Source organism: Maylandia zebra, linkage group LG3 (assembly GCF_041146795.1).
Source record: "Maylandia zebra isolate NMK-2024a linkage group LG3, Mzebra_GT3a, whole genome shotgun sequence".
NCBI lineage: Eukaryota > Metazoa > Chordata > Actinopteri > Cichliformes > Cichlidae > Maylandia > Maylandia zebra.
The window spans coordinates 60,106,490-60,128,341 of record NC_135169.1 but is presented as its reverse complement, the minus strand read 5'-3'; the positions used below and the strand labels follow the sequence as shown (position 1 = coordinate 60,128,341).

General features: G+C 42.5%; 1 protein-coding gene and 2 long non-coding RNA genes across 3 annotated transcripts in view; all 3 read right to left on the bottom strand.

Moving 5' to 3' along the window:
* LOC112435713 (protein TANC1-like) overlaps positions 1-2,788 on the bottom strand; it is a 47,730-nt gene extending 44,942 nt beyond the window's left edge. The window contains exon 1 of the mRNA XM_076882497.1: positions 2,505-2,788. The gene's annotated coding sequence lies outside the window, so the exon portion shown is untranslated. The remainder of the gene's footprint in view (positions 1-2,504) is intronic.
* A 3,867-nt stretch (positions 2,789-6,655) lies between these two features.
* LOC143417137 (uncharacterized) lies at positions 6,656-8,141 on the bottom strand. Its single transcript, XR_013097356.1, has 3 exons — positions 7,513-8,141; positions 7,243-7,381; positions 6,656-7,004 (listed from the first exon to the last, which is right to left on the bottom strand). It is a non-coding gene; the product is annotated as an uncharacterized LOC143417137 (long non-coding RNA).
* Positions 8,142-17,777: 9,636 nt separating this feature from the next.
* LOC143416877 (uncharacterized) lies at positions 17,778-21,127 on the bottom strand. Its single transcript, XR_013097134.1, has 2 exons — positions 20,801-21,127; positions 17,778-20,125 (listed from the first exon to the last, which is right to left on the bottom strand). It is a non-coding gene; the product is annotated as an uncharacterized LOC143416877 (long non-coding RNA).
* Between the last annotated feature and the right edge of the window lie 725 nt (positions 21,128-21,852).

Sequence of the window (21,852 nt, the reverse complement as noted above, 5' to 3'; positions counted from 1 at the left end):
GCTGTTTCACAAACACAGGACAAACAATAGTCACCAAGGTTCTGGCACAGAATGAATGCACTAATGATGAATACATATTATGTTTCGCCGTGGTAGCTTCTTTTCTCTCATTGCTTCTTTAGACTCGTTACTTTTTGGGGGTTTTTACCGAATACAATTTCCTTGAACAGAAGTGCCGTCTCTGCTATGCTGTGACCCCAAGAAAGATTTTACACTGTGTGACGAAACCCTGGGAGAGAGCATCAAGGACGCGATGAGACAACTTCATTTATGGCCTGAACCAATCTAAGGTGCGTGTTCTGCCGGTCTCAGAGGGCAACACTGCATAACTATGACATCAGCCCATAAACTCTGGGAGGACAGACAGACACAAGCACACCGGTGCTCACACGCAAACCAACACACATAAACAGCCAAACATTTTCTGGTCTGTTAAGCTTTATGAGCCACTGTGCGCCTGGACCGTCCAGGTTTATGTCACACACAATAATGATGAGATGTAAAAATGGTACGGACTCTTGGAACAATAGAATCATCAGGGAACAACACATCCAACTGTGGGCTGCAGAAAATATCAAAGCAGTGGCCACTGTGTAAAATACATGCGCAAGCTATGAGCTATGGTATGCAAGGAAATATCAGTACCGTGAGCCTACCATGTACTACTCCTTACTTCTTCTATAGCTTGTCCTCATCCCATCTTACTCCATTACTGCCTTCACAAGTTAAATTGCTTACCTGCTTCTAATTGTAAGGGCCTAGAGTGGACATTACACAGTTGCATTTCTCTGGTATGTTGAATAGGAACTGGGACTAGATTTTATCAAAGAGAGAAAACAGTCTAGAAGTAGACACACGGGAACTGTTACTATATTTCATCAAGAATAAACCCAAGGGAGGCAGGAGTCAAGTATCTGAACTTCAAAACATTGGCAGCTGCTACATACAGACTAAAGAGGTAAAGCAAAACAACATATTCAAGGAAGATTCTAGAGGAAAAAGTCTCATGAGGTCTTTTAAACTTTGAGTCGTCTCTGTCTAGGCCAGGTGTTTGACCTGAGTCACTCATGTTTTTATGCTTCTTTTCACAGCTCAGCCCAGGTTGCCCCTGCTGTGATTTTCCCTCACTGGCAGAATTGTCTGCTTTCAAAATTCAATGTAACAAACATTTCATCTGTGCTCTAAACTGTTTGTCTTTTCTTCTCTTTCTGTTTGCTCCTTTGAGTTGGACTCTAATGTAGTCTCACTCTTTTGTTTCTACAGCCTTACAGTTAACATACCACTCTGGTCCGTCAACGTTTATTCAAGTGTACATTCATTCTATCAACAAGCATGGGCAGCCCTGCTAATTATGGAGTAAAATCATTAGCATAAGCTTGCATTAACATTTGAGCCATAAAATATACTCCTGATTAGTTCAAGATTCACTTACGTGTCAAAATACAGATGCACCGAGTCTATGTCCATGCGGAACATGTACACGGCGGTGCAGGCAAATAGTCGCAATCAAACTTATAGCTACATGCTAATATGTTGCTAGTGTGAAGTATGTCAGGGAAAGCTGGGTATAATTCTTTGTGCCTCTTTGCAATAGCAGAGCACTTTATTTTCAACTAAGTGTGAGAAGATCTTGCAACTTACTGCAGCTTGAGGGAAAGTTTGATCATGTCTTTTGTAATAAAAAATAATATTTTGCATTTGAAAGGTAATTTTTTTTTGGGGGGGGGGGGGGGGGGGGGGGGGGGTCCTGCGCATCTCTAGTCAAACCTGTCCAGGGCGTACCCCACTAGGATAAACTGCAGGCAACGCCTCCAACCCTGAATGGGATAAGGAGTAAAGAAGGGAGGTGGGTGAGTGAGTGGATGATAAAAGCTGTACATGACTCATACTGTCAGCTTAGCTACAAACTGCATTTAGGCAAAATTATATATAGGAAAATGCTAAACGTACTGCTGTTTGATTCACCAAAAATAGGCCGAGGTCAAAAGCAATAAGGTATGAGGAGACCTGGGAATATTATGGGTGAAAAGACATAAGGGAAAAGGGGGTGAAGGGGGAAATATCAACAACTGTGACAGCTGTGTGGATATGGTAAGCTGAACCACAACAGGGAGGCTCCAGGGCAGGAATGCAGAACAGATCAGCCAGACCGGAGCGTGTGCTTAGGTTTGACATGGCGAGGCAGTGGCGAGCCACACCACACAGCAGCTGTCTAATCCCAAACTTCTGCCTTGATACTCCTGTTCTGAAAAGCACAGTCCGTTCTTTGAACTATTGACTTCTTATTTCTTCTAAACCTACTACAGATGCTCTCACTCTTCGGTGTCTATCACTCGCTTGGATTAAACTGACATGCCACATGTCAGCCTCTGGCACAGGTCGTATCTCACGGTTACGATCTTGACAGGCAACACAATGCAGTCACAGATGAAAAGTATACAGAGCATTTCCTGTATACTTCTTGAGCTCCAGATGTCAAGACCTCAAAAACCAAGGAGTCTTACCTGCTACAGAGTTTGGCCTCGGCATCATGAGGGAAGCTGATGTCTGTGGCGGGTACGCAATGGGTCCCTCAGGTGAGTGACTTGGAGGGTGTGGTGGCCCTGGAGCACCCGCAGATATGTTAGGGTGCTGCTGGTCTGTCCTGGATGGGGTGTCTGCAGGTGTTGCTGTGGCACTGCTGGAGTCTTCTTCGGCCACAGGAGAGCAGGTGTCCGCCCGCACGCTCTGTGCCAGGCCATGGCGACCGCTGCCTCTTAGGCTGCCATCTTTACTCCACTCCAGGCTGGAGCCGGAGCTGGAGTCATCATTCTCTGAAGAACTAGTGATGGTGGCTGAGAGCAGATTTAAATTTAAAAAAAAAAAAAAAAAAAAAAAGAGAGAGAGAGAGAGAAGGGATTTTCAGCAAGTGAGGGAGGTGAAATGAGGGGAAGAGGCACAAGATATATCTGAGTAATGGTCTTTATGTGCGATGAACATTTATCCGTCTTAATCTCTAGTGAGACACCGAGCTGTAATGGAACTTTCAGCTTTGAGTGGCTTGGTGGTTTTGCTGATTGCCCTATCAACAGTTCTCAGAAGCTCATTTTATATTTACAGCGATCGTCTTCCTATACTCGTGAAACTCGGAAAGTAATATTGCACAGATTTATAGAACGTAATGTATTGTTATTGTTAAGAATCAGCGTTTGAATGATTTGGAATCATCCAGTGCAAACAGCAACTGCAACTGCAACAACTAGTCGGAGGGGAAAATGCAAAAGAGCAGGAATAACAATATAAAACCAAACATGGACATTTTTTTTTTACCCCTTCAGTTTAGACAGGTGTCTCTTCTAGAAGAAGAACTCCTTTAATCTCCCCTCGAGCCAACACAGCGACCTACCACAATCTTAAAAGCAAAGGAAAGGACTAACTCTCCATGATGACAGGCAGCTGGATACAGGAACATCAGCACTGTTAGTGGACTGGAGCCGGCCAGCCAGCTGGCCATGTTTGCATCACACACTACTAATCTGGATTTCATAATGGCGCAGCACGTTGCATCACCACTAATATTAATACAACAAACACATCTTGGACCCTGTGATTCCTGCGCTGGTTTCCTGGGCAAACATGAAGTCCTCTCATGGCAGCAGTCACGATAAACCCTGCTCGGACCACGGCATTAAAAGTCATCGTGATCTGACTGGCTAAACTACAGGACCTTGCTAAGAAGAATATGTAATTATTTATTCAAGCTTAGTGAAAATTTGAATTTTTATTTTATAAACAACTACATGCAGTCAAGTCCAGGCCCCTCGTGAAGGACCTTCTGAGGGAGCTGTTTTGTAAATGTTAAGACATTGCAAAGTCTCACTAATTCCATCAAGGAGCTTTTAATGCAAAACAAAGCCAAATTAATGTGCTTCTGAAATCAGAGTCAAAGTGAAACTTCAAAGAACAGAGAACATTAATCACAGGCATCAGTCTGACTTGTGGACGCACTGTGACTTTGTTCTTTCTTTTCCTTCCTGCACAATTTTATTAAGGAGTGTGGGTGGGATGTTGTAGACCAGTGGTACTTTACACCCCCTTCCCAAAAACACTCCACCCGCCCACTCAAGTACATAGCAGACTAGCATGCCATAGTCACCGATGTAACAATTTAATTTAACATCACTCTGCTGCAGATTTAAAAGCCCTCTGCTGCAGATACAGCTCAAGAATCTGCTGTTAGCAGTGAAGCAGCCAGTCAGTCACAGCTTCAAAGGATAGCTAAACACAGCTAATTAGACTCGAAAATTACATGCACATGGCATTTCATAGTTTGTAATGGGTGTACAATAAAGGGGTCGTAGAATTAGGGATCAAGAAAGGAAAACAAGCTGACCATAGTTATAGCACATGCTGCATTTCTGCAAAACTGTGTTCTGTCCGTTTCAAAGTTCAGGTGTTTGATAGTTGCTCATAACGTCTTCATTACTGACAGATTTTGATGCACAACTAGTGTTACTTTCTGCATGTCTGTGTGGGTCTGTGGGTTTGAGCAGCTAATGCACCCTCCCAGCAATCTGTCTGTGACCACAGCAAAGAGCTGAGAGAGACGGAGGCACCGATTTCCATTAAGAACTGGGTTTTATGCAGCATGACTTTACTTCATACCAGCTCGTTTCGCTAACTTTCCTGAAACCTGCTTACTGAAGTTAACAACCACACTTGCAGAGATGGCATTCTCTCACAAAACTCATTTTGAGTTAACTAAAGTAACGTAATTGCGTGCAACTGACAGCAACACATTTGGCACCAGTGCACATCTTATCCTGGGTGGTGTCAAAGCTGCAAGCTGGAAGATACTATATCGCAGCTTACATAAATTATTCAGCACGTTAGCAATGATATTGCTTTGGGGGGCAGAATGACTGAATCATGGTAATCATTTATGTCAACTCTGGAGTATTGGAAATCCAAATTGTTGTGTTGGATCTTGCTTTGGCATGCATTACTTTCTCCTGCATAACTATAATTTTCATCAGCAAGTCCGATATTCTTATTAGTTCAAGAATATCAGACAAATATAAGGGCAAGGGAAAAGTTTAAAATCTGGCACCCTGTCCTCTAGTCTAGGAGTGCAGTCAGGGAAAAAAAAAAAAAAAGGGGGGGGGGGGGGGGGGGTTCAACAGTGGATAAATACAGCATCATAGAGTTACAATTTGCTATTCATTCCTCACTCAGAATGGAATCCCAGCATTTTTATAGGCACTGGAGGCTTTGTGAGTAGAAACGGCAGTTGAATTAATGCATCAATAGACTATGCCATCTTCCTGTCAGCTTGAGTAAATCCCCTGACGTCTTTTAGGGCTATTACTACAGATACAGCACAACGTCACACTGTGGCAACTGTCACCTTAACGCCGTCTCATGCCGATACAGCTCTGTCTAAACCCAATGACGTACATGGGGAAGGATGAATATAATGTGACACAGATGGTATTCGATCCCAAAAGGTTTCACAGTAGTGACTGACACTGCACAGGTGTGTTTTCTTTGTTCTAACTCATAGTGCAGATGAAGCAAGTCAGATTGCAAATTAAAATTAGAAGAGCTTCACAGGAAGTGATTAGTGATTATAAGCAATGCTGCAAAGGGGACTGGGTGTCCATGCTAAAGTGCAAACTAATAGACTACTAAGGAATCAGCAGAGCTGTTGGTATTATTAATGTTCTCATCAAACCCAGAAACCAGTGCAGGCACTGGTAAGCTACAAGTGATAAATTGGAGGCTGGTGTTACATTTTTGTCATTGCTATGAGCTGTGCTACTAGTGCATCTCGCACCAAGCTGCTCAGTCATGCAGGACACATGGTTGAAAGGGTGAGGTGGGGACTAATTTGCACAGGTCCATGCAAACTAAATGAGGAGGCAATGGTGAGGCCATATTTCTGAGCTATGCACAAAAGAAATTATTTTCACTGAAAATTTCTTTTTTAGATTTATGTAATTTGGATTAAAAGAGATGATGTGAAAAGTAACAGTTTAATCAAAGACCATTCATTTAAATGAAATTTAAGTGCCACCTACTTCCACCTCTGACCTGTGTATAGCTGCTAGATTATGAACAAAGTAAGACATTTTTAAATGCATACAGCGCAACCCTGAACTTCTGTACACATTACCCCGTAAAGAGTATTCAAATATCCTTCAAAGTCGACATTAAATGTTGTTTAATCTGTCAGATCCTTAGTACAAAGTACAAATGGACCAATCAACTGGCCAGGGATCGGAATCAGACGATATTCAACTTCTCGACATGGAGTAGTGACTGGCTGATCAGCTTCCAGTATGTCTGATTACAAGCCAGCTAGTTTCATATATGTGCACAGTGCCACAGACATATAGGCACACACACTCACAGACACACACTAACCTGTTGTTAGAGGCAAACCGCCTCACTGTGTTTCCAACATCAAACTCCACAGACCCTTAAATCACCCTCACCCAGCTGAACATTGAATATTTTAAAGAAGGTAAGGAAGAAGAAGATGTTGTTAAAGTTAAAGCTATCCAGCGCTCATAGCCAGCCCCAAGCCAGCAGCCTTGGTATGAGTAAAGATCAACACAAAAGAAAAATTCCAGAGATGAGTAAAAGAAAAAAAGCGAGAGAGAGAAAGGATCAATGCCCTGTGATCTGGTGAAGTTCCTGACATTTGTTTTGGTATATGAATCTGTTGTACCTGCTTTATTTGTAAAGGTAAAATATGTCAGGCAGTGTGGATGCACAGCAACTCATTATTAGACAATTCTTTGAACTTGTTTCCAATAGACACATCATGCTCATCTGATCTGATCTTCTTTTGCTTCCTTAAAAAACCAGTCAGCTGCAGACCTTTTTGGCCAGAGCGGCGATAACGACGCCCAGGTTGGACAGTGAGCTGTTGATGGCGGTCATCTCTTTGAAACGGTCACCCTGAGACTGGCTCTTCACCATTCGCTCACTGCCAGCCAAGTCCACCAGGCACAGAGTGGCTACACACACAGAGAAAACCAACTCTTATAGGAAGCAGTGATCCGTTTTTCCTTCCATTAAAGGTAGTTTTAATACTTTACAAAACACTTCTTTTAGAGCTCAGGGGCTCAAACATTAACGTTGAGTCATCAGAGCAGATTTTGCACTGGTTACAGTAACAATAACTAACCAGACTAAATATTATAGATCCAAAAAGAAGAAACCACATTCCTGATGCTGGTACTTCCAGTGTGATACATTTGCACTTGACATCCCTGCCGGCATTAACTCCCTCAATATCCAGCTGGAAGACTGAGTGGGAGCGAGACGAGCGGTCATTCTGGGCTGTCTGGGCAGTGGAGCGATTCTGATTGGCCAAAGCAATCAGACGGAGAACCTGAGAGGACGAGGGAACGTTTTAAAACATAGAGCATCGATAAAGTTTGATGTATTTTCAAAGTTTGGTAACAATTTGTCAGCAGATTTGAAATTAATTTGTTCTGAGCTACAGATGTCTGTCTGCTGTACCTGATCCTCATTGGAGACCCGCTCATAGGTGAGATTAGTGATTGTCAATTCGTTGCTGGCTGTCTTGCGGATCTCATGCTCAGGTCTCTTGCTGGACTTGCCGGTGAACACAAGGTCCCTCAGGGTCTCATTGTAAATTTCGACGAAGCTCGCTGTGAACGTGAACTGTGAAGTGAGTGGGGGTTAATGCCCCACACTCTTTTCTGTCACTGCTTTGAATGCACAGACTGGTCTTAATGTTGATCTTTGTAATCTTCAGTGTTACGACCCGGCTCAAAAGCCGCAACATAAAAACAGAGATGAATAGCAGAGTGTGGGTGAGAAGAGGTTTCATCCTAAAATGGAAAACCAGGTTGGCTAAAATGGCTGGTGCCACCAAGGCAAAGACTAGTGCACTGCCGGGAAGCTTGCCTCAGGTATGCTTTTATCCACACCTGACTAGGTGTGGCCAATTAGCACCAGCTGAAAACACTGAGACGATTAGAAGCTGCAGAGGGACGTAACATTCAGTATTGATATTTGTAAATGTAAACTATGAGGATTTATTTATTTTTAATTCTTTTCTTTTTTTTTCTTTTTTTCCCCTCTTTTTTTCTTTTTCCAAATAAATGTCCCGATTGAGTAATGAAACTAACCCAAAGGAGAATTCTAACAATATTAGACAGGCCATTCAATATGCTTTATCGTGGACAACTCGTGGCTAAAAACCCCCCCCCCCCACACACACACACACACACAAACCTCTAATCAAACATGAAAACGGATAATCCAGCTGAAGCTTCAGACAGCCGTCAGACAGTGAAACACTGCCATCTGCTGGACTCGAATAACAAAGACGCTGCTTTGACGGGTGAGGGAGTTTCAACAAGTCTGCAACGACTCAAGCATCAAACTACAGAACTATTCTAGCGGACATGGTGCTCTAATGACTGCTTCATTAACGCAGGTCAGAAAGGATCAAACATATCAATAAATCATAAAACACAAAACGTCTCTTATTGCCCAGGGCTCAGGAAGTGAGTGTGTTCCTTATAGCCTATTAAACCTTAGCAGGTTATTTTGATGTGTTACAGATGAAACAGCTATCCAGTAACATTCAGCTACAAAAACGCTTTTTTATAATTACTTTTTTACAGCTTCGCACTTTTACACAAGTTTTATCATCAGTGTCACAATGGCTGCTGCTAAAATTGAGTACAAGATATTTGTTGGCCTGATTAAAAGGTCTTGATGCGTGCTCAATCATCAGGGAAGTAAATCTCCAAAAGTTGATTCTGTTCTTCTGGACGTAGCGTTTTCAGTCAGAGAAACCAGCCGACTGAAGGAACAATGGGCTGGGAGGTCAGTTCCTTAATCATGATTATGCAAATTCTCAGGACCATTGATCAACAACCACTGATCAATGGTCCTGAGTACCATTCACAGAGAGTTGGAGAACGGCTGCAATCACAGCATTGTAAGATGGTGACAGATGTACCCTTAGGCCCCCTCCTTGATTCAGAGAGGGTCTTTCCCTTTTCACGTAAATGGCCTCCTTGACTCCGCCCTCAAACCAGCGTTCATTGCAGTTATTGTTGACAATCACATTGTGTCGTGTAACCATCCAGCTCACATATTCAATGTAAATGATTTGTTGAACTGAAGACATGATGAATGTTCCTGCATTAAAACACATCCAGCCTAGTGTTCTCACTCTCCCTAAATGGATCTGTTACATTAGTGATATATGGGAGTTGTGTTTCAGTCTTTTCCACATGAGGACATTTACATTTAGTTTTTGCTTTACTGATGAGTGGCTGGTTAACCTGCAGTGGTTGAAGCATGTGTCGGTCGTCTGGAAGAGTAGGTGTAGAAGACGTCTTTAATGAATGTAATGCTCTGAAGGTGTCAGTGATTACTGTGAATTCATTATAAAAGTGGATTTCAGTGAATAAAGTGAATAAAGACAGGCCCTCATGGTGACGCTCAGGTGTCCATAAAGTGTAACAGGAGAGCTTTGTCATACTTTCAGAGATTTTACATGAGCCAGTCTTTCAAAAATTACATAAATAAATAATTCATTCATTCATCCACAGGAAACACAATGCTCATATCTGAAAGTAAACTCTGATATATATCCCCGACTAGAGTTACTACTAAATAAAGGATCGCCCCAAAATGACTAAATATATAAAGACACTCTCCAGAAGAAGTTAAAGGGATTTTATTTATTGTACAAGCAATATCTTCATAAGAATTACAAATTCTGCAGACATATTACCTTCTTACTGAACCTGAACAACTCACACACAGACGTGTCTGCTGCTTATCTTTGTTCAAACATGATGTTTTATCTTCTCTTCAAAACACATTACTCATCTTTCTGGCATCGTGTTACATGAAAACACCTGCATTCTACCTGTGTCATTGTACCACAAAGACAATGATTGCAACACTGTGCTTGCAAAATAGAAGAAATAAGACGACCAGCAAATACATAAAAGATGGTAAAAGTGATTCCATCTTTGTGTCTCCTCCCATTGTTTCCCCAGTCTGTCTAGTTCCCATATTCCCAGGACACCGCTGGACAACAAGTGGGTATTCCAAGACTGAGAGACAGCCAGAGTTGGCAAAAGATCAGACATTCTCCACTTAAGTAGAAGTAAAAATACTATTGTTCCAGTGAAAGTTAAAGTACTGATTCAACTTCATTACTCAGCTAAAGCAAAAAAGTACAGGCTCGAAGCGCTTACAGAGAAAAGCAGACAACAGAATACAACAGAATGCTGATGGCGGCAGTAACACACACTTGGAGGAGAGGCTCCAGCCGTCCATTCCAGCCCTATCCCTAACATTAACTCTAACCATAACTTTAACCTTAACCCTATCAGGTCTTGTTTTACAAAGCGATTCATGATTAGAACAAAAAACACATTTACACATACCGATGATTTGTCACATAGCATCGTTACCTGTTGGGATGAGAACGTGTTGTTTCCAGAGCACCACAAATTGGGGTGTCTGTAGCTCAGGTAGAGCAGGAAACCTACTAATCAGAAAGTTGCTGGTTCAATCCCCGCCTGCTCCAGCCTGCATGCCAAATATCCTTGGGCAAGACGCTAACCCCAAGTTGCTCTCCGATGCATCCATCGGGAGGATGAATGCGTATTAATGTTAGATAGAAAGCACTTACAGAGAAAAAGCATAGAAAAAAGTGAGTGCATGAATGAGGCAAGTTGTAGAGAGTAGAAAGGTTTTATACAAGAACCAGTTCATTTACCGTTATATTTTAGTTTCATTTTCAGTTCTGTACTTTTTACATGTAATATTGATTCATTAGATTGACTACATGCATTAGACCTAACTTGCTGACAGCAAATTTAAACAACCGTAATAATTTATTTTCAGCGTCTGAAATATTTATTTAGTTTGTTTTTTGTTTTCTTTTTGGCTCCTGATATTAGTCAACTACTATTTGTCAATGTTGAACTAATAATGAATCTAAGAAAAGCTATTTGTCACGGTTGGCCAGCGTCAACCGTGGGGATGTGAGGAAGGAGGAGCCAGGCACGGAGCTCTGAATGCAAGCAGTGCGTTTATTTACAGTGAATGGAAAATAACAATAAATCCGCAGTGCGTTCCCGACTCCCGTGAAATGTCCTCTTCCCAGTGCTAGTGTTCCTTGTCTCCGCTCCTCAGTGTCTGAGCACCCCGTGCTCGCTGCCCTCTCGTCTCCACGCTTCTCCTGGGGAGATAACAAACAGGCAGCCGTAAGACACATACAATGTGGCAGACTATCCGTACTGACTGGCCGAGAGACTAACGTGAAGTCACGCAATGATCCAGCGTCAGAGAGAGCGCCACCGCATTCTCAAGTAGCTCCTCTGACAAGGCTTGATCAGCTGTGTGATGGTCTTCAAGTGTGGCCAACCACCTGGCAGGGCCACACCCACCAGGCCTGAAGGTGCCTGTAAACAGGTGCTCTCAGAAACTCCGGCATCCACACACACACACAGATATACCTGCAAGCAGGGAGAACGAGGGACAGCACACCAAAAACACACATGTCCATAACTGCTGGGTCGTTTAGACTCCTGAGCTGTGCACGAGGGGTCGAACACCCACTGGAAGGCCGGGCACTGGTTTTCAACCGTAATATACCTGATGTGCTCAGGTAACCTGTAGCGCCATGAAACCACTGTCACACCAGGGCGCATAAGAAATGATGCTTTAAGAGACTGATGGGATCGGGCAGCAGGGAAAACATCCACAAAATGCTACTTTCAGTTTGACTCCCTAAGACTACCTAAACTAAGTAGAGTCATTACATGCTTGTTAAAAGCAAACTCTCATATAGTTTTTAATGTGCTTCTTTCATTACAATGACTAGATAAAGAATGTGGCCCTGTCTCTATTTAACACTGGCTACCCCAAAATGTTTCCAAACCTACAACCGTAACTTTCACTGAGAGATTTTTAGATACGGTTATTGAAGCTGTGGGGTTAATTTTTTAAGTAACATGAGAGAGAGGCAGCAGCATACACACAGAGCATCAGTGATAGAAAGCTAGGCTAACATAGGGTAGCTACCTGTTCAAGGAGAAACATGTATAGGCCCATCTCAAGTGCCAGTGAACATCTAAATGATTCAGGGAAGACTTTGGAGAAAGTGCTGTGGGGAGATGAAACCAAATTCCAATTATGTGGCTTTAACTGACCTTTTGAAATAGGAGTGTGATGCAAAAAATAGCATCCCCGCAGTCAAGCAGAGAGATGGAAACATTATGATGTGGGCTACAGGACGACTTAGTCGGGGTTCCAAGCAGTCAGGAAATGTGACATCGTCAGACTGCAGGCCACGGATTGGCTTGTCAGTCGCGGCACTCAATGAGTCATGAGACGGTGTCTTTCACTAAAATCAAAACTGCAGTTTTTTTAAAACCCTGCAACAAGGCAAATAGCTGCACAACACCGTGGTTTCCAAGTGTGACAAAAAGCCACAGATACATCATTCACACATTCACACACTGGTGATGGCAGCTACATTGTAGCCACAGCTGCCCTGGGGCGCACTGACAGAACATTGCAGAACCTTCAGCACCTCGTATGAAAAATATTTGACTGTGTGCATGCTTTTAGCACTGTTTGGATTTGAGAAAATCTAAAATAAATCGAAATTTGCTTTTAGAAGTTGTTTTATAAAGTTCAGTGGTATATTATGCATACAATAGGACATCTATTTAGATTTACATCTTCCACAGAAAAAACTGCACATTACTGAAACTTAGTATACTGGACTTTGTTGTTGTCCCACACAGGTTCAATTTCGAGTGGTAGATGGCTCAGTGCTCAGTCAACCAAGATTTTATGATAGTGGGCACAATGAGATAGATAAGCTGCTTGTAAACAGTACTTTTATGCTCTCTTTTTCCATTTGGATAAGAAAGAAAGAACCAGGAAACAAAGGCAAACAAATAATCTGTGCCTTTATCCCAGATTCACATTATAGGAACAGCTGCTCAATGACCACTGTAGTCTTTGCTTACAGCACTTTTATCTAGATCTATGCAAAGTGATCCACTACACCTACTTTTACAGTTAAATCATTTTATGAGCACTGATGCCATTTTAATCTGAGTTTCTACTCAAATACAATCAGTAAAGAAAAACACAGTCTGTGACGTTTGTTTTGAAGGAAAAGGTATTCCCTGCAAATGTTTATCTGTGTGAGACTATTCAGAAAACAGTCATTTTGTTTTATAGGTGAGACACTTGGCCTCTTTTTTCCTTGTTCTACGTTTGTCTTTTGTCCGATTACTCTGGAACACAAGATGGAAAACTGATATTCTCATGTTAAAAATATAGAAAAAGGATTTTATCACCCATAAATGTTAACTTCTCATGCCTCTAAGCACAAGCAGGAGCAGAAGTGCCCTCTGCAGTTTGTGTGTGGAAGTGCAAAAGCTTACAGCACCTGGTATTCCCAGGCGGTCTCCCATCCAAGTACTGACCAGGCCCGACCCTGCTTAGGTCACGATATCGGGCAAGCAGAGCTGAAGAGGAGGATGCAGGAGGCCTGTGTGTGTTCAGCAGCCTGCTGCATTGGAGTTTGCCTGGTAACAGATGACTCAAACAGCCCACACACCCGCTGGACGTGACCGCAAACATGCCCCCCTACACCTTTTACATAGCCCGGCTGCTCGAGTTCTTTTGCTGGTTTTTCCCGCGACCCCCCACCTTCTTCAAATCCAACAAAAGTGGTATCAAACGTTTATGCTACGTTTCTGCTGTAAAAATTTTTGTTTGTGCTGCTATCATTTTAAAGATATTCAAGAAAATTTCTAGAGGTCCCCAGAGGTCAACCAGCCCCCCCACATTAATTAAATCAAACAAAACTGGTGTCAATCAACTGTGCTACGCTTGTGCTGGTTTGTGCTGCTAAAATTCTCGTTTCTGCTGCTTCTGTTTTAAAGATATTAACGAAAATGTAAAGGTCAAAAGGTCTCTTCAGTATCCTTCCTGATGGCAGCAAACTGAAGACGCTGTTGAAGAGATGAGTGGAGTCACCTGTAATGAAGAGGACCTTTCGAATGAGGCAGGCACAGTAGATCTCCTGGGGAGGGAGGCAAGAGAGGACCCTGCAATCCTCTCCACTGCTCTCACTACCCGTTGTCATATTTTTCCTGCAGGACCCAGTGCAGGAGTCATACCACACAGTGATGCAGTTGGTGAGGATACTTTCAATGGTGCTCTTTAGAAGGTGCTCATAGTGGGGGTTGAATCTCTTGTCAGCAGAGTGAAGAGAATTGTTATGTGCATTATTATTCAGCCCCCTTTGGTCTGAGTGCAGTCAGTTGCCCATAGACATTGCCTGATGAGTGCTAATGACTAAATAGAGTGCACCTGTGTGTAATGTAATGTCAGTACAAATACAGCTGCTCTGTGACGGCCTCAGAGGTTGTCTCAGAGAATACTGGGAGCAGCAACACCATGAAGTCCAAAGAAACACTCTGATGGACGTGTGGACAGCAATGCTGCCTTGAACAGTACCGATGTTTCAGGGCTGGGTGACGTTGTTGGGTGGGACATCTACATCCTGACATATCAAGGTTACTTTACTTTTAGGTCAATTTGCTTTACAGAAAAATAATAGCATTTGTCATCAAGATATTTATATGACTGCACTTGCTCAGGTTTGTCCGGATTTCAAACTGTTCTAAAAGTCTTTTGATTCAAATCTGGGGCTGTGTTATTGAAAGAAGCAGAGAAATCGATGAACTGAAGTCCTTTACTCTCTACGTGTTTGACAATCAGGTGAAGTAGAATCAAAAGCACGTCCTCCACTCCTCTATTGGGCTTATGTGCAATCTGCATTGAATCAAGCTGAAGTTCAGTGTCTTCCATAATCACATTTCTGATGATTTTTTCAAAGACTGAGGTGAGGGCAGCAGGCCTGAAGTCGTTTAGAACTTTTGGACGACTAGATTTAGGACCAGGAACCACGACAGCTTCTTTCCAAAGAGAGGGCATGAACGATTTATTCAGAATAACCTAAAATATGGGACTGAGTTGTCTGTGACGGTTCTCAGTCATCCAGGTCATTGTAGACTAAGGAGCTTGCAAAGAAAAGCGTCTGGACTTCTTTGAGTTGCTTGAAGACGTTTCACCTCTCATCTGAGAAGCTTCTTCAGTTCTAAGGTCAGTTGGTGGGGAGTCCCAGATTTAAACCCAGTGGGAGTTTCCCCCCAAAGAGGGACAAAGGACCCCCTGATGATCCTCTACGTAATCACATGAGCCAAGGTGTGAAAGCGGGTGGGGGTCCTAATCAGCCAGGGTTTCGGGTGAGCTCATTGTGAAACCTGGCCCCACCCTATCATGTGATTTCCTGAGGTCAGATGGCCCAGGATGTGAGTGGGCGTTAAGGTGTCTGGGGAGGGAACTCAAAACTGGATTATAGATTATTTATATTATATATTGATATTATTTATCTGAATATTTATTTATCATAACTCTGTTTCTACACTCACTTTATATGAGTGCTTGTTGTTTCTTGTATATTTGCTGCTATGACAACTCAGTTTCCCTCCTGGATTAATAAAGTTTCTCTGATTCTGAAATACAGTGAGCCATTATATTTGTAGTTTCTAACTAACAATATAAAGGCTCTGCAACCGATAGTGCCACAGCACGTCCCACTGGCAGCTGAAGGAGCTTTTATACAAAGGACTTTGTAATTGAAGCTTTATTTATACAGGTCGGCTCATTGAGACTCAATGTCTCATTTACAAGAGAGACCTGTTCCAGACACACATATTAAAATTACAACAATAAGAGAAAAGTTTGTGTAATGTACTCAGTCACATTAAAAACGAGAACAAGTTCCCAGAGATGGTTTCACAAAAACATGTGTACGTCTTTTGAAGTCTGCAAGTGAAATCAACGGAGAGCCTTAAATCCTTCGGTTATGTTTTCCATGAAGACGGAGCAGAAAAGGAGAACGCCTTCTTCCCAAGCTCTGCATGAACTGATGGAACAGTGGATGTAATGATGTCCTGAGACTGCAGGCTGTGACTAAACTGTTTGCCTAACATGTACTCTGATGAATAGGAGGCAGTAACCCAGAAACAGATTGATAGATAAAATGATACTAATGGACCATCCTGTGTAAGACCAATGAGGACCAGTTAACCAGAGAACACAGAGTATAGTGGTGTTCTTCTGTTGTAGAGAAAGATTAAAAATATAAGACACTGGCTCAGCTATGATATTTGCAGCCAAGTGCAAGAAGGAAGGAGAACGATTGTGAGGACGAGTTTCTGGTGTTGGGGCTATTCAAAGCCTTACAAACCTCTTCTACTGTGACAGGTGTGAAGGAAAAGGTATCAGTAAGCAGGAACTACGAGCAGAGTTGTGTGCAAGAGGTTTACCATCAGATACTGTGCTGAACAAAGAGCAAGAAGCAACAAAGTGTTTGTTAAAGCAACATTTCAGTTTTGTGTGACACAGGAGTGGAGTCGATATTTAAGTGAGGAGGAAGCTCTGAGGAGTCACAGCTGGCAGAGACACTTTATAGTTTGCCAAAACCTCCTACGGTCGTTTGGACTGTCAGTCGTTAAAGTAAAAAATAGTTACATCTTGATGATGGAGGCAGTAATCCGATTACACAGCTAATGAAAACGTAGCCAATCAGCATCAGAGCCAGACTTCCTGCCCAGGCCTGGTTTCTCTCATGTAGGAGATCGGCCGGTACTGAACCAAACCAGGCCTGTCCCGACCTTTCACCCTGACCTGGCAAAAAGGGGCGTGTCTGTCCACAAAGTAGACACAACTCTCCTGTAAATGTTCCCAAACTGACATTGTCAGCCTGTTTAATACGACCCCAGTTCAAACTGATGCGGGCTCGGAGCGTGAGATTTTAGTGTTTCTCACAGCACCAACTACGCAGTGATCACTCAGGTCGTTGGAAAAACTGCAGATGTGGAAAACTTACGCAGCATATTAGTTAAAAAAGGTCAATAAGAGCAGATTTATCTGGGTGTTTAGGATCAAGGCGTGTGAGGCTTTAAATAATTTGAGTCAGTTTTAAAAACAAGCAGCGTGCCTTAAAATCATCAGACACAGAAGAAAGCCAGTCCCAATGAAAATCATCCATCTGAAAGACGTCATTAAAATGCAGCTCAGATAAAAGTTGAACCAGAGACGGTGATGTGCTGGGGGAAGCAGGTGGAGGCTGATAGCAGCCAACAACAGTCTGATTTCCAAACAGATCAATAGTTAAGGCCAAGATTTCAAATGGCTGAGGTGCAGATGGAGAGAACAAGACTTGAGCAGCAAGACAGAGCTTCACATAAACTTCCAGACCTCCGCCTTTTCTGGGACAGTCTGAGAGCTAAATGTTAAATCCATCAGTTGCTACGTTTTTATCCAGTAAAGATTTGGAAAGTCTCAGAAACAACAACGATACCAGCACCGCTTGAACAGGCCCAGATTCCAATCATATCCATGTCAGGAAGCACACGACGTGATGCACGTGTAACCCAGACAGTTTTTAACATCTGCTGGTGTTTCACATTCAGCCAGAGGCCCAGGGTTAGGTTGGATACCAGACAATAATAAAAGCATCGTTATTAGACTCTAGAGCTCGTTTATAGCTGACACCACATGTAGAGTTTAAGTTCACACAGAGACGATGACATTTTTCTAAAACCAGCAAACAATAAACAAGAAATGTAACAAGAGTTTCAGAAGAAGCTGTTTTACAGAGAAATGATTCCCTGAAGACAAAATTATTATTATCATCTTTATTTCTCCAGGTGAAAATTTAATTGAGATTAAAAATGTTGTTTTCAAGAGAGACCTGGCATCATGGCAGCAAGAGTCAGAAATACATCATAATTCAAACAAATACAAAATAGGAAAAACATCCTACATAAACTTCATAAAGTTTCATTAACAGACTTTGAACAATGGACTTCAAACTTCCCCCCAAAACAACAGAAACACATTTGAAGACAATGAATGACATTTATCCCTCTAAAGAAGGACTTAGACTACGATTTAATATGAATGAGAACATGTTCATAAATGGATGCAACCAAAGATTTCATCAATCCCTGATTTAGAGACAACAGAACATTTGGTTTGATTTCACAAGATAAGAATGACGACTGAGCTGGAAGATTGTTTTATGTTTAGTCAAATCTTTCATACATAAAGTTGGATTACAAAATCATCCCCTAAGTTTGTTGTTTTATTCAAGGAATTGAAATTATAGAGAAAATCTGTGAAATGACTTAAAGAAAACAAACCACAAAAACTCTATGATACTCTAAACCTCCTGGTTTAGGTCGGACACCTTTCTGATGATGAGTGCATCTAACATTTCCTCAGAAGTCAATGTGCCATATGATTGCATTAGCAATAAATTACACACTATATAGAACCACTTCATAGGATTATATTTGTGCGCAGATGTTTGCAGCTATCAGCGAATATTTATCAGCTATTTTGAAAAAAAGAAAGACTTTTTATCCATAACAGCAAATGAACTGTACAACAGAAAATACAAATGCTATTTATGGTCTCCTCACAACAATGATAAGAAAAATAAACTGGGCCAATATGTCATGTTTCTTAATACAGAGACACACATGTTAATGTGATCTCTGGTCTCCTCTGAGTGGGAGTTATTATAACTGACTGTAAAAAGTCAGCACAAGGAAAATAAACTCCACCTAAACTTGGTTTATATCTGACCCAGACAGACTGCAGGTCATAACTTCTTACCTGAAGTTCAGTTCACCTGACACTCGGACCGGCAGCCGCCTCGGGTCTCTGCTCCTCCTGCCTCCCCTTTCCCTCATCCACCTGCTGCCTCTGTGGAAGCTCCGCCAAAGCCACCACCAAACAACTGACTTATTTTTACACATCGACCAGCATCCGGCCAATCCGCCATCTTTCATTGTTTATACCGTTACAAAAAAATAAAAAAACATCATCGGCCCATTAAAAACGAAAAATCACCATCAGTATGCCCGATGGCCAGTCCAGCTATGGTCGTGCCATCAGTTAACCCTTCACGTGGCAGCTGTGACACGCGTGCCCAGGGTTGCCGACCCCTGCTCTAAAGCATCTGATTTGGATTCCTGAGATCAAATATATTTTCCTTTGTGTTTGTTTTCTTCACATTTGTGGCTTTAATGTAGTGTTACATCCTGTTTGTTTGCTTCCATCTGTATACATGTCCAGATTCACTGTTATGTTTCTATTCTTACATTGCTGTGTGATCACTGTTCCCTCTGCTGACTGATGTGACCTTTTGTATCTCACACTGATACTTGTCATATTTGTATCTGCGCCTAAAAGATAAAAAGTTTTCCACACTAAAACACAGCTCCACCTCCTGCAGTTCTCCCTCTGAACCACTAGATGTCTCTGTTATCTAAATGAAGACGTGCAGCACAGCAACCACAGCAGCGCTCAGATCACACGTGTCCTGTTATTATGTATAAAAGCATGAAACAGGTGAGACAGGTGGGATCAATATTAATGTTGTGGAAATATATGAAAAAGCAACAGAAGAGTGAAAACATTTCGTGTTTCTAGAAAGATCTTTCAGCTCACAGCTGCTCACAGACTGTATTTACAAGTGACAAACTGCAACTCTACAGTACATCTACAGTATATATCAAATATATTCTGTATTCAAATCTATTGAGTGATGTTTGAAAGTCTTTCCAGGTGAGTTTGATCCAGGAGGGTCTGAAGCCAGAGTCAGACAGAGACTGTGCAGAGACTGTAGAAGGACAGAGCAGCAGCAGAGCAGTCCAGATACACTGATGATCCTCTGTCAGATCCAGAGGGACACACAGGGATGATGCTGGACTCTACATTGTGTCTGACAGTGGAGCTGTTCTCAGAGCAGTTCACTCTGCAGCACTGACAGTCATCTGCACTTCTTCTCATTCCTCTGTCAGTCACTGCTGGATGAAGCTCTCCTCTCCACCTCCCAGTAACATGGCCCAGTCAGAGCGTCTCTACACACAAGCTGCTGCTGCTTCAACCTCTCTGGATCATCAGGACACAGCTCCTCCTCTCTCAGCACACACACCGTCCTGTTTACCACCAGCTCCACCTGCAGAGAGAAGAAGGAAGAGCAGAGGAGATAAACGAGTGTTTCCAGAGACTCTTCATCAGCTGTCAGTCAGTGATGCAGCACATCCAGTATAAAGAGCAGCAGGGACTTCAGTGCTGGGACTGTACTAGGACTCATTGTTGCTTCACTTTTTCTAATCTTTGGATTTTTATTGAAGTTGATGAAAATGTTTTTCCCTCCTAGTTTGAGTTTGGACTTTCATTCATTAGAAGAACCTTGGTGTGTCCACTCTGAGCTCTGTAGGAACCCCAACAACAAGCCCAACAATCCAGATGGACGGTTCCAGCTGTTAACTGGAGGAATTCCATCCAAACATCTGCTCTCACTAGATTCTTCCTCACCTACAGACTGTGTTCTTCACTGCTTTAAACTTGGAAATGAATGCAGTCATTGGTCTGCGTGCTGCTTTGTTCAGAGAGCTGATTGGCTGTTGACAGCGTTTGATCAGAGCGTGTCAGCCGTTACCATGGTGACCATAAAGGTCAGAAACAGGAAGTGTTTGTGTCCAATCCTGAAGCCTGTCACCATTCTCCTCTCACAGCTTCACTGAGAAGCTGCAGCTTTACAGGAAACACTGGATCTTTGTTTCATACTGACTGTGTTTAGTACAATACTGCTGATAGCACCACCCACTCACTCCATCACTCTACTTACTCCAGAGTCTCCAGTCTGTAGTCTGGACTCTGCTGAAGATCAGACAGCTGCTTTACATCTGGATCCTTCAGGTTGTTTCCGTACAGGTGCAGCTGTCTCAGATGGGAGGGGTTGGACTTCAGTGCTGCTGCCAGATAATCACAGCTGATCTCTGACAAACCACAGTCCCACAATCTGTATAAAGAATGAAAGATGTAAGTTTATTAGACAAAGTGTGAGCTTGAAATCATTCAGTGTTTCATCATCTGTTCAGAGCTGAAGAAGGTTCAGAATGTAGAAGTTTAGAAAATGGAAACTCCAAACAGCTGAAGCCAACAGGAAGCAGCTTCAAACAGGAAACTGTGCAGAGTTTCAGACTATATGTCCTGATGCAGCCAGTTGGATTTTGGAGATTTGAATCTCTGTTCTGTGACTAAGTCCTTGAATCATTTCTTCCAGTTGGTCCAACAAGACAGACTAAGTGTTGGACATGTGTTGTGGCTCCATTAGGGGAGCTTCTAAATGTGATGTGATGGCCCCTCTGGGTCTGTCAGGTCACAGGACTGAAGAGAGCTCAAACTGGGCACACAGTTGTTCCAGTCTGGACCAAAGACTCTATACTGGGACTGAGGGACTGCTTTGACTGCACCCACTGGGACTTTTTAAAGGCTCATGTTCTCACTTAGATCATCGATTTCTACTTACATTTCTTTCTGGGAAAAATGGGGATTACTTTGGAAACAGGAAGTATTTTCCCCAATAAGCAGCCCTGGATTAGTAAATCACTCCAACATGTTCTCAGGCAGAAGAAGCTGTCTTGTTATGAGGGAGAGAAGAAAAAGATTGAGGCACAGAAACTTGTTGAAAGAGAGATAAAGCAGCTAAAATCAGGTGTAAAAGTAAAGCAGAGGATGAGCTGAATAAAGGACACTCAAGGCTGGCTTGGAAAGGAATGAAGTCCATGGTGGGGATGCAGGACAAGGAGCAAAGATGAATGTGATGCTGAATCAGCAGAAGACTTGGACTCATTTGATTCCAGCTTTGATATCATTGATTTCAATGAAGAGCTTTGT